This window comes from Lepidochelys kempii, chromosome 3 (genome assembly GCF_965140265.1).
Source record: "Lepidochelys kempii isolate rLepKem1 chromosome 3, rLepKem1.hap2, whole genome shotgun sequence".
NCBI lineage: Eukaryota > Metazoa > Chordata > Testudines > Cheloniidae > Lepidochelys > Lepidochelys kempii.
The window spans coordinates 21,562,592-21,570,413 of record NC_133258.1 but is presented as its reverse complement, the minus strand read 5'-3'; positions in this window follow the sequence as shown (position 1 = coordinate 21,570,413).

Sequence of the window (7,822 nt, the reverse complement as noted above, 5' to 3'; positions counted from 1 at the left end):
ACATGAGGTATCATTGGAAAGGTTATGAGGTACTGACTATGATTATCCTATTTGTATGCATGTATCATTTGTGTGTCTGAAGTTAGAAATATTGACTATATAACAATTACAAATGTGTTTACACCTGGGGAACACCCACCAGAAAGTAGGCAATCAGCTTGGATGGGCCATTAGGGAGAGCAAGAGGACTCTGAAGATGCTAATCTCCTTCCTTCCTGAGAAATTTCCTGGGCTGCTGCTTTGGCCCTGCAAGGTCATGTGATCATGTCACCTGGTACAGGACCCCATCTTGGCCTACTAGTATTTTTCTACTAATAGGGGGTGGGGATCAAACTGGGAAACAAAGGATTCCTGACATATGTAAATCCTATTTAAGATAGGAAGTGAGTTAATCTTGGTCGGTTCTTCACTGAATCCCTGCCCAAGATAACTGCTGAAAACACATATGATCTGGGGAAGAAGGACTGATCTGGGGAAGAAAGGACAGGATCCAGGCTAGAAGGTGTAGGCATCTGGCTTGTGAAAGGAATATCTGGAATTTTAAGTTGCAAGGAAGAGCAGTTGGTCTTCAAGAAATGCTGCAACCTGCTTAAAACAACCTTTAGGGTAAGAAATAGCTACTTGTAGCCAGTTTCTTTAGTGTATTAAGCTTAGTTTGTGCGTTTGCTTTATTTGCTCAGTAATCTACTGTGATCTGTTTGCTATCCCTTATAAGCACTTAAAATCTATCCTTTGTAGTTAATAATTTTTTCCCTCTACACCAGTTTGTGCAATTCATAACTGGGGGCCAAAAAGCTGTGCATATCTTCCTCCACATTGAAGGAGGGGGTGAGTTTCATGAGCTTACGCTGTACAGATTTCTGTGCAGCACAAGACAATACAATTTTGGGTTTACACTTCAGAGGGGGTGTGCACTTGAGTGCTGGGCAATAAACATTAAACTGTGGTAACTGCAGAGGGTTTATGTTCAAATTGCAAGCTTCCAAAAAAAAAAAAGTACATTTATTTTACATTTCTCCTGCAGCTCAGGGTTTCCTGCTTCTTCATAAAATAATTGCAAGGAAAGTGTCCAAATCCAAAGGGAAAGCACAAGTGTACTTTAACTGTTAATTACTACAATATGGTAACAAGTTCAGTGGCACCTAGTATCATGCTTCCCTGGGTACCCAGGGTTGAGGCACTTCGCTGCCACTGACCTTCAATATGTGGAAGTCTTTTCTGCACCTGCTGTGGATCAGCTCTTGGACCCTTCCAATTTCTGGCTACACCAGCACTATCTTCCAGGCCTTGTCCTCTGTATGGTTTAGTGATAGGCACATGCCACACCCAAGCACTCCAAGCATCCCTTTGTAGCGCCCAGCCCTTGATCTGCTGAACACTCATTGAACTGTCAGATTTACTACTCCCAAAGGAATAAGCACACCCGAGTTTACTAGTTTTAATTCAGCATTCCCACCCCACATAATACACAGCACTTAGGTATATTTATAGTGAAAACAAGAATAAGTTTATTATCAAAGAACAGAGATGCAAATGATGGTAAGTAAGAATATTGGAAACAAATGGTTACATATAAAACAAAAATCACAACATGCTTTCTGGAGCCTAAACTGAATTCACAAGGCATTTCCCTGTCTCCACAGGATACTTTACTCAAAGTCCTTTTCCCAGCATTTTCAACCAGGATGGCTGAGATCCTCTGTTCATAAGACCAAGCCTGCTGGCAACTTGTCTTCCCAGATTGAAAGATCCTCCGTGTAGCTCTATACCCCCCGTTATACTCCCAAGAGTTCATAGTCTTTCGGAAACAGCCAAAACGCTGCTATTTTTGTTTTTTCCTGCAGTCCTCTCAGCCTATTCACTAGCGTTTGGCTCAACATGCAAATAGATGTCATAGTAGATACAGAGTGGTGAACCAGGGAGAGAAGTGTCTCCCACCTCCTGTCTGGAGAAGTCTGTCTCAATGCATTCTACCTTTGAGCAACCTGCCTTTAACATCTTCATTTTCAATATGCAGACATACCTGCTTACATGCTATCTGCACATACATGATTATGATGATCAGTGGGACACCTGCTTTCAGTACGGACCTTATAGGACACCTTCTGGTGAACCCAGGAATCCCTGTTACCCTATGTACTTTTGTACCCTCTCTCAGTGGGCATCAAGAGGCCTATGGGTCACACCTAGGGCTTCACATCTTTCACTGCATTATACACAATGGCCACTTGGAAATCTGTAACAAAAGGGATACAATGCGCATCTTGCTGTTCAAAAGAAGCACAGACACTGACCATCTGAGTGTAAAGAAACTCACTCCTGGCTGTTTGACACACCTGAACAGTTTAAAAGCCATCCAATAGAAGGCAATGCTGCAAATGTACAACAGTTAGTTCATTACTTTGTGTACAGGTATTAGGCACGTAGGGTTTGCTATGACAGATCTGACCAGCCAATCTGCTATCCTTGCTCCAATGCCATACTTCAGAGGAAGTTCAACAATCCATAACATGCACCTTTATTATTATTTTGCTTTTAGTATGACTATTATTGTTTATTAGCTGAATAGCAGCAGTAGTGGAGTAGATGCAATGGTGTGTGGGATTCCTTCCTGACATTTGCTAGTGAAGTGTTTATACCCAGAATCATAAGAATCACCTTAGGTTCAAGAGCTACCAGGGATGTCAGCGGTCATGAAATTGTATTTAGTGCATCCTCCTGAGGCACTGAATTCTACAGGCTGACTATATGCTGCCTGAAGGAGAAGTGCACTTTGTTTGGTTCTGAATATTTTACCCTTTAATTGCATAGAGCATGCCTTTGGTTTCACGTCGGAGACAAGGTGTAGAAGAAGGGAAGGGAAGGTGAAATTTACATTGAATGATGAAAACCCAAACATGTGCTTGGATAGCTAAATAAGGAAGAGGAAGGAATGATGGTGAGGCACAAGTTTGAGAGCTCTGCTATGTCATGGTGAAGCTTTCAGAAGTGTTACTATATGCATAATAGTGTGGATGACAGAGTCAAAGATGAAGCTAAACTAGACCCATTGCAGGACAAATTACAATCTTAGATGAAATCAAATCAAATTCAATTGCTTGAATCCATTCCGCAATCACATGAAGTGAAATACACAACAAGAAGTGAAATACACCTAACCATAGCCATAACCAACTCATCACACTAGCTTCCTATTTTAATTCCTGAAGAAGAAAGAGTTGCCTTTTCCCTGGTAGGCACAAAAATAAGATTTGTAAAGCAAATTATAGGTAAGAAGTCAGAGTCTCCAAACAGTTGTCTGAAGTCTCCTCCAACCAGTTGATATTGGGCAAGTTAAAAATCACCATTTAATATTACTTTACCAGCAAATTTTGCAGCTGAATTTCTTAACTTACTAACATTCTTATTTTTCAATCCTTTGGAGGCCAGTGCGATAAGGCTACAAGTATGGTAGGACTTCTGTTACCAGGGATTTGTAGCCAAATAGGTTTAATTCCCAGGAGATTAACCACCCCCCCCCCCCTTGGAATGATTCTTCAAGAATGTTTATGGACTTCTTTACATATAATGCAATTCCACTCACTCTGCAATATAATCTGCTCCCAGCTTCTCACAGGTTCCACCCCCAGCTCTCATTGGTTTCAGTGATATTGTGCACATTCAGTACTTCAGAAAGTCAGGCCACAAAGTATATTTTCTGTACCGCTTGTAGCCAGGAATACGGCTATTCCACTGATTTTTATAGCATATGTCTTGGACACAGTCTGTGATAGGTTGGTCTGTGATTTAGACACAGAAGATCTGGCTTCTCTTTTAAGACTTGGGCAGTCACTTAATCTCTCTATGCCTCAGTGTGTCTGGGTCAGCCTCCACAGAACCCTCTTATGGCCCATGACACTGTTCACCCTGCCTTAATTCTCCCATCCCCCCCTTCCAGGATACTCTCCCAGACAGTGCTCTCTCTTGGCCTCACTATCAAGGCACTGGTAACAAATGTAGACACTAGTCCCAAGGGCAATATAAACAAAAAGGTCTTCTGCCCCTCCTGGGCTCCACTCTCAGTTCTTCCCCCCATCTTAAGGAGTACTGAGGGCTTTTCCCCTATGATAGTTTCCCTCCTTCCAAAGCCAGTCACAAGAGCGAGCCAGCCTCCCTCCTGCACCCTCCTCAGTCCTCCTCTAGGCCATCTGCCTAGAAGTTACCCTTCTCTGGGGCCTATGAGAAGAGTCAATCACCCTTTTCCAGCTCACTCACCTCCTTCTTTCAGGGCCAGTCACAGAAGACAATCTCTTACAGTTCTTCTCCCCTAACTGTGCTCTCATCTTTTGTAAGCATCCCGTGGCCCCTTCCCAGCTGGGCCTAATAACTGGACAGGGCCATCTGATACCCAGCCAATCAGGATCAGCTGGGGCAGGGAGCCCATCCATCATGGGCGAGGCTGAGCCTGAATCCGCTTAGAGGGCCAGCCAGTCTATGACACCCAGTCTCATTATCTGTAAAATAGAGGTAAGAATACTTGCCAACCTCACAGGGCCATTGTGAAGTTTAATTCATTCATGTTTGTCAAGTGTTTAGAGAGCCTCTCATGGAAGGCAGTACAGAAGGACAAAATGTTGCTAATTATGCAATTAGGGCTCTCCTGAAACCAGATATTCCATTTTACCCATTTTCAGAGTTAAGCTTCTAGCATCAGCAAAAAGATATTTGTATTTTATACTTCTAGCTGTATGGCCCATGCCGTTACTCATACTCAGCTGAATCACGGCTTTGGTTTCCTTGATCTGATGCCTGTTCATCACAGCCATTTCAGGGACTGAGGGGTTTTATTTGATCAGATAAGCGTGTAGTCTTGTTTTCTGTGCATGTTCAGGCACTCCATATCAGAGAGGTGAGTTATAGAACCATGCCTGGGTGAGGCTGTAGGAAACAATAAGCTGGCCCATGTGACAGTCCTGACCCACACTCAAGCAGTGCGGGAGAGAGAATTTGTCTTTTGAAGAGCTGAGCAGTTTGGGCCTGACCCTTCTGGAGATAAATTAAATTCAAAGAGCCAGATTCTGTGTTGTATCTACTTGCAGACCCCTGTGCAACCTTTCCTGGGCTGCATCTGCAGCCCAGAACCTCTGTAGCAGCAAGTGCTGCAGCTACTTTCATTCCTAACCTGGACCTGACCACTCCCTTCCTGCTCATTGAGGAGGTCTTTGTTTTGTCATTATATTTGTCAAATGTAGAAAATTCTTAATCAGAATAGAAGATGTGAGTGGGGGTGCAATTTGGGGGATTGCCTGAAGGGTCAATGCAGTTGCGGACATGCAGAAACATCCCTTCTTGTCCATTATGGGTCAGGTTACCCATTTCCATACATGTGACATGAGGGGAGTGAAGTATTCAATGTCTGACCTTCAGTTCCAAAAAGACCAGTGTGCTAAAATTGCAGATTCACTAGCTCATCCTGTAAAAGACACTGCCCTACACACAAAATGGGCTGACATACTCCAGAAGGGGACCAATGCACACATACACAACCATGTACGTCACCCTATTTTAAGCCAAAGGCCAAGTACCATTCTGTAATGATCCCTGCCTCTGTAGGTACAGCAGTGCAAGAGAATGCACAGCAGTTTGAACTAAGAACTGCCCTAAAACCACAGAGATGAAAGAAGTGTCTTAGCTAGCTCAGCTACTATAAGGAAACATAGTCCAGTAATGGGCAGTGGTGTCCATCTGTAGCCCATGCTCAGCAGACCTCTCTTGCATCTTTCCTCAGGTTTCCTTGTTCTCAGCTTTTCACTGATTTTTATTTTTCTTCATTTTTAACAGACAGTTGAGACTTTTAAAGTGAAAAAAGAGTCTCCTCACCTCCCACCCCAAAGAAATATTTTGTAATAACACTCTCCTTCCCCACACCAGAAAGCATTCCCAACCCATCCATACCAATAAAATGGGTTCTAATTAGTCGATGCCACCAGGTAGCTTAGCCCCAAATCTGTGTTTTGTTTACAGCTAAAACAAAACAAAAACAGAAGATTTATAAACCCTAACCCAACGGGAGATTTTATGAAGGTCAACAAATTAATCAATGACATTTTTGTTGTTACCATAGAAATTAGGAGCCCTCATGGACCGAGACCCCATTGTGCTAAGTGCTATACAAACGGTAGAGAAAGAAGAGGCAGAATTTGGTGGGAGCCTGGCTGTGGAGAGTCGCAGAGGGAGTTGAAAGCAATGTACAAATGTTTGGGGCACTGCACAACAGCCGCCGCAGAGGTGTCCCAGAAGGAATTAACACAGCCTGAAGTTGTATTAGCACCTGTCTGGATTTCTGCATGGAAATCCAGGGGGTCTGCAGGTCTGGTGTCACAAGAGACCACAAAGTCAGAAGTAAGCGGTGACAAAGAGCCATCTGTCGGTTCCCCTTTGCAGTTAAAATAAATGGTGCAGACAGAGCAAAGTCTTCATCAAACAATCTCCTCCGAAAATGGGCAAAGCAGGTTCACATAGCCAGCCATGAGAAGCATTAGCTAAAGCTTTTCTGACATTAGCAAGTTACTGCTGCCAAGTAACTGACACTGCCCACTCTGTGGTGGGCCTTGGTGGCTCTCCAGAATATGATGCTTCTTCATTTGGCTTTTCCCTACTTCCTGCCACAGCATACACCCCGCCATCTGTGTGTCTGAGGATCCTCTCTGTGGCAGAATTCTTATTGGGAAGGCTGGTATGGCATCACACCATGTGGGTGGCTTTGGCTTATGCTTAAGTCCACCATCGGGTTTTGTTGTACAGTTGCTAGGCTTTTCAGTGCACAAGCCACAGAAGCATATGGCCCAAAGAGACTAGTCAGAAGGAAAGCGAGGGTGGAGCACAGAAGGCAAGCAGATGTGTAGGCGAAGATGATGGCAGCGTAATTGAGACCTTTGGAAATGCAGGAACACCTTGAGTTTCACTAAGGAGAAGAGGAGAAGCCTTTGCAGAGATCCACAGAGGAGAGAAAAAAAGCAAATGAACACGGCAGAGTATTTTGGATTCACTGGAGGAGGGAAAGATGGAAGAGGCCAGAGAAGGATAGAATGGAGTTGAGCCAGGGATCCCAGCACGAGCTACTATTTCAGCAGCAGGAGAAGAGAGGAAGGGATGGATTTTGGAGCTTCTGTAGAGAAAGAAGTGGCAGAATTTGGTGGGAGCCTGGCTGTGGTAAGATGAGGAAAGGAGGGAGTTGAAAGCAATGTACAAACGTTTGGGAGTTTTTTTAAATGGCATCCCCTGAAAATTATTCATAGTGCTTTCCATTCAGCACTGCTGTTTTCACTGTTTGTTGCCTGTATTACAGTAGTGTGTTGAGGCCTCAACCAAGATTGGGGCCCCAACGTGCAAGGTGTTGTACAAACACATAGTGAGAGAGAGTCCCTGCCCTGAAGACTTTATAGTTTCAAACGAAATAAGACAGACAAAGCAAGTGTTATTATATCAGTTTCACTGATGGGGAACTGAAGCGCAATGGGATTAAATGACATGGGAAAGGTCACACAGGAGAATCTGTGGCAGAGCCATGAATTGACTCAAGAATGCCTGAGTCTCAGCAAAGTGTCTTAACCACAAGACCAACCTTCCTTTGGTGGGTAGTGGTATCTGGAGGTCTGTGCAGCACCATGTGCTATAAGGCAGAACTGATTGTTACAGCCCCTGGAGATTCCCTAGTTGGGTAGCAAAGGGCTCTGGAGTTTCCTCAGACCCGACAGAACCAGTTAGTCAGGGATGGGGCTGTTTCCTCCTGCAGGAGAGGGTGAAACAGTGAGACTCTCTCACTCTTCAGAGGACTTTTTCT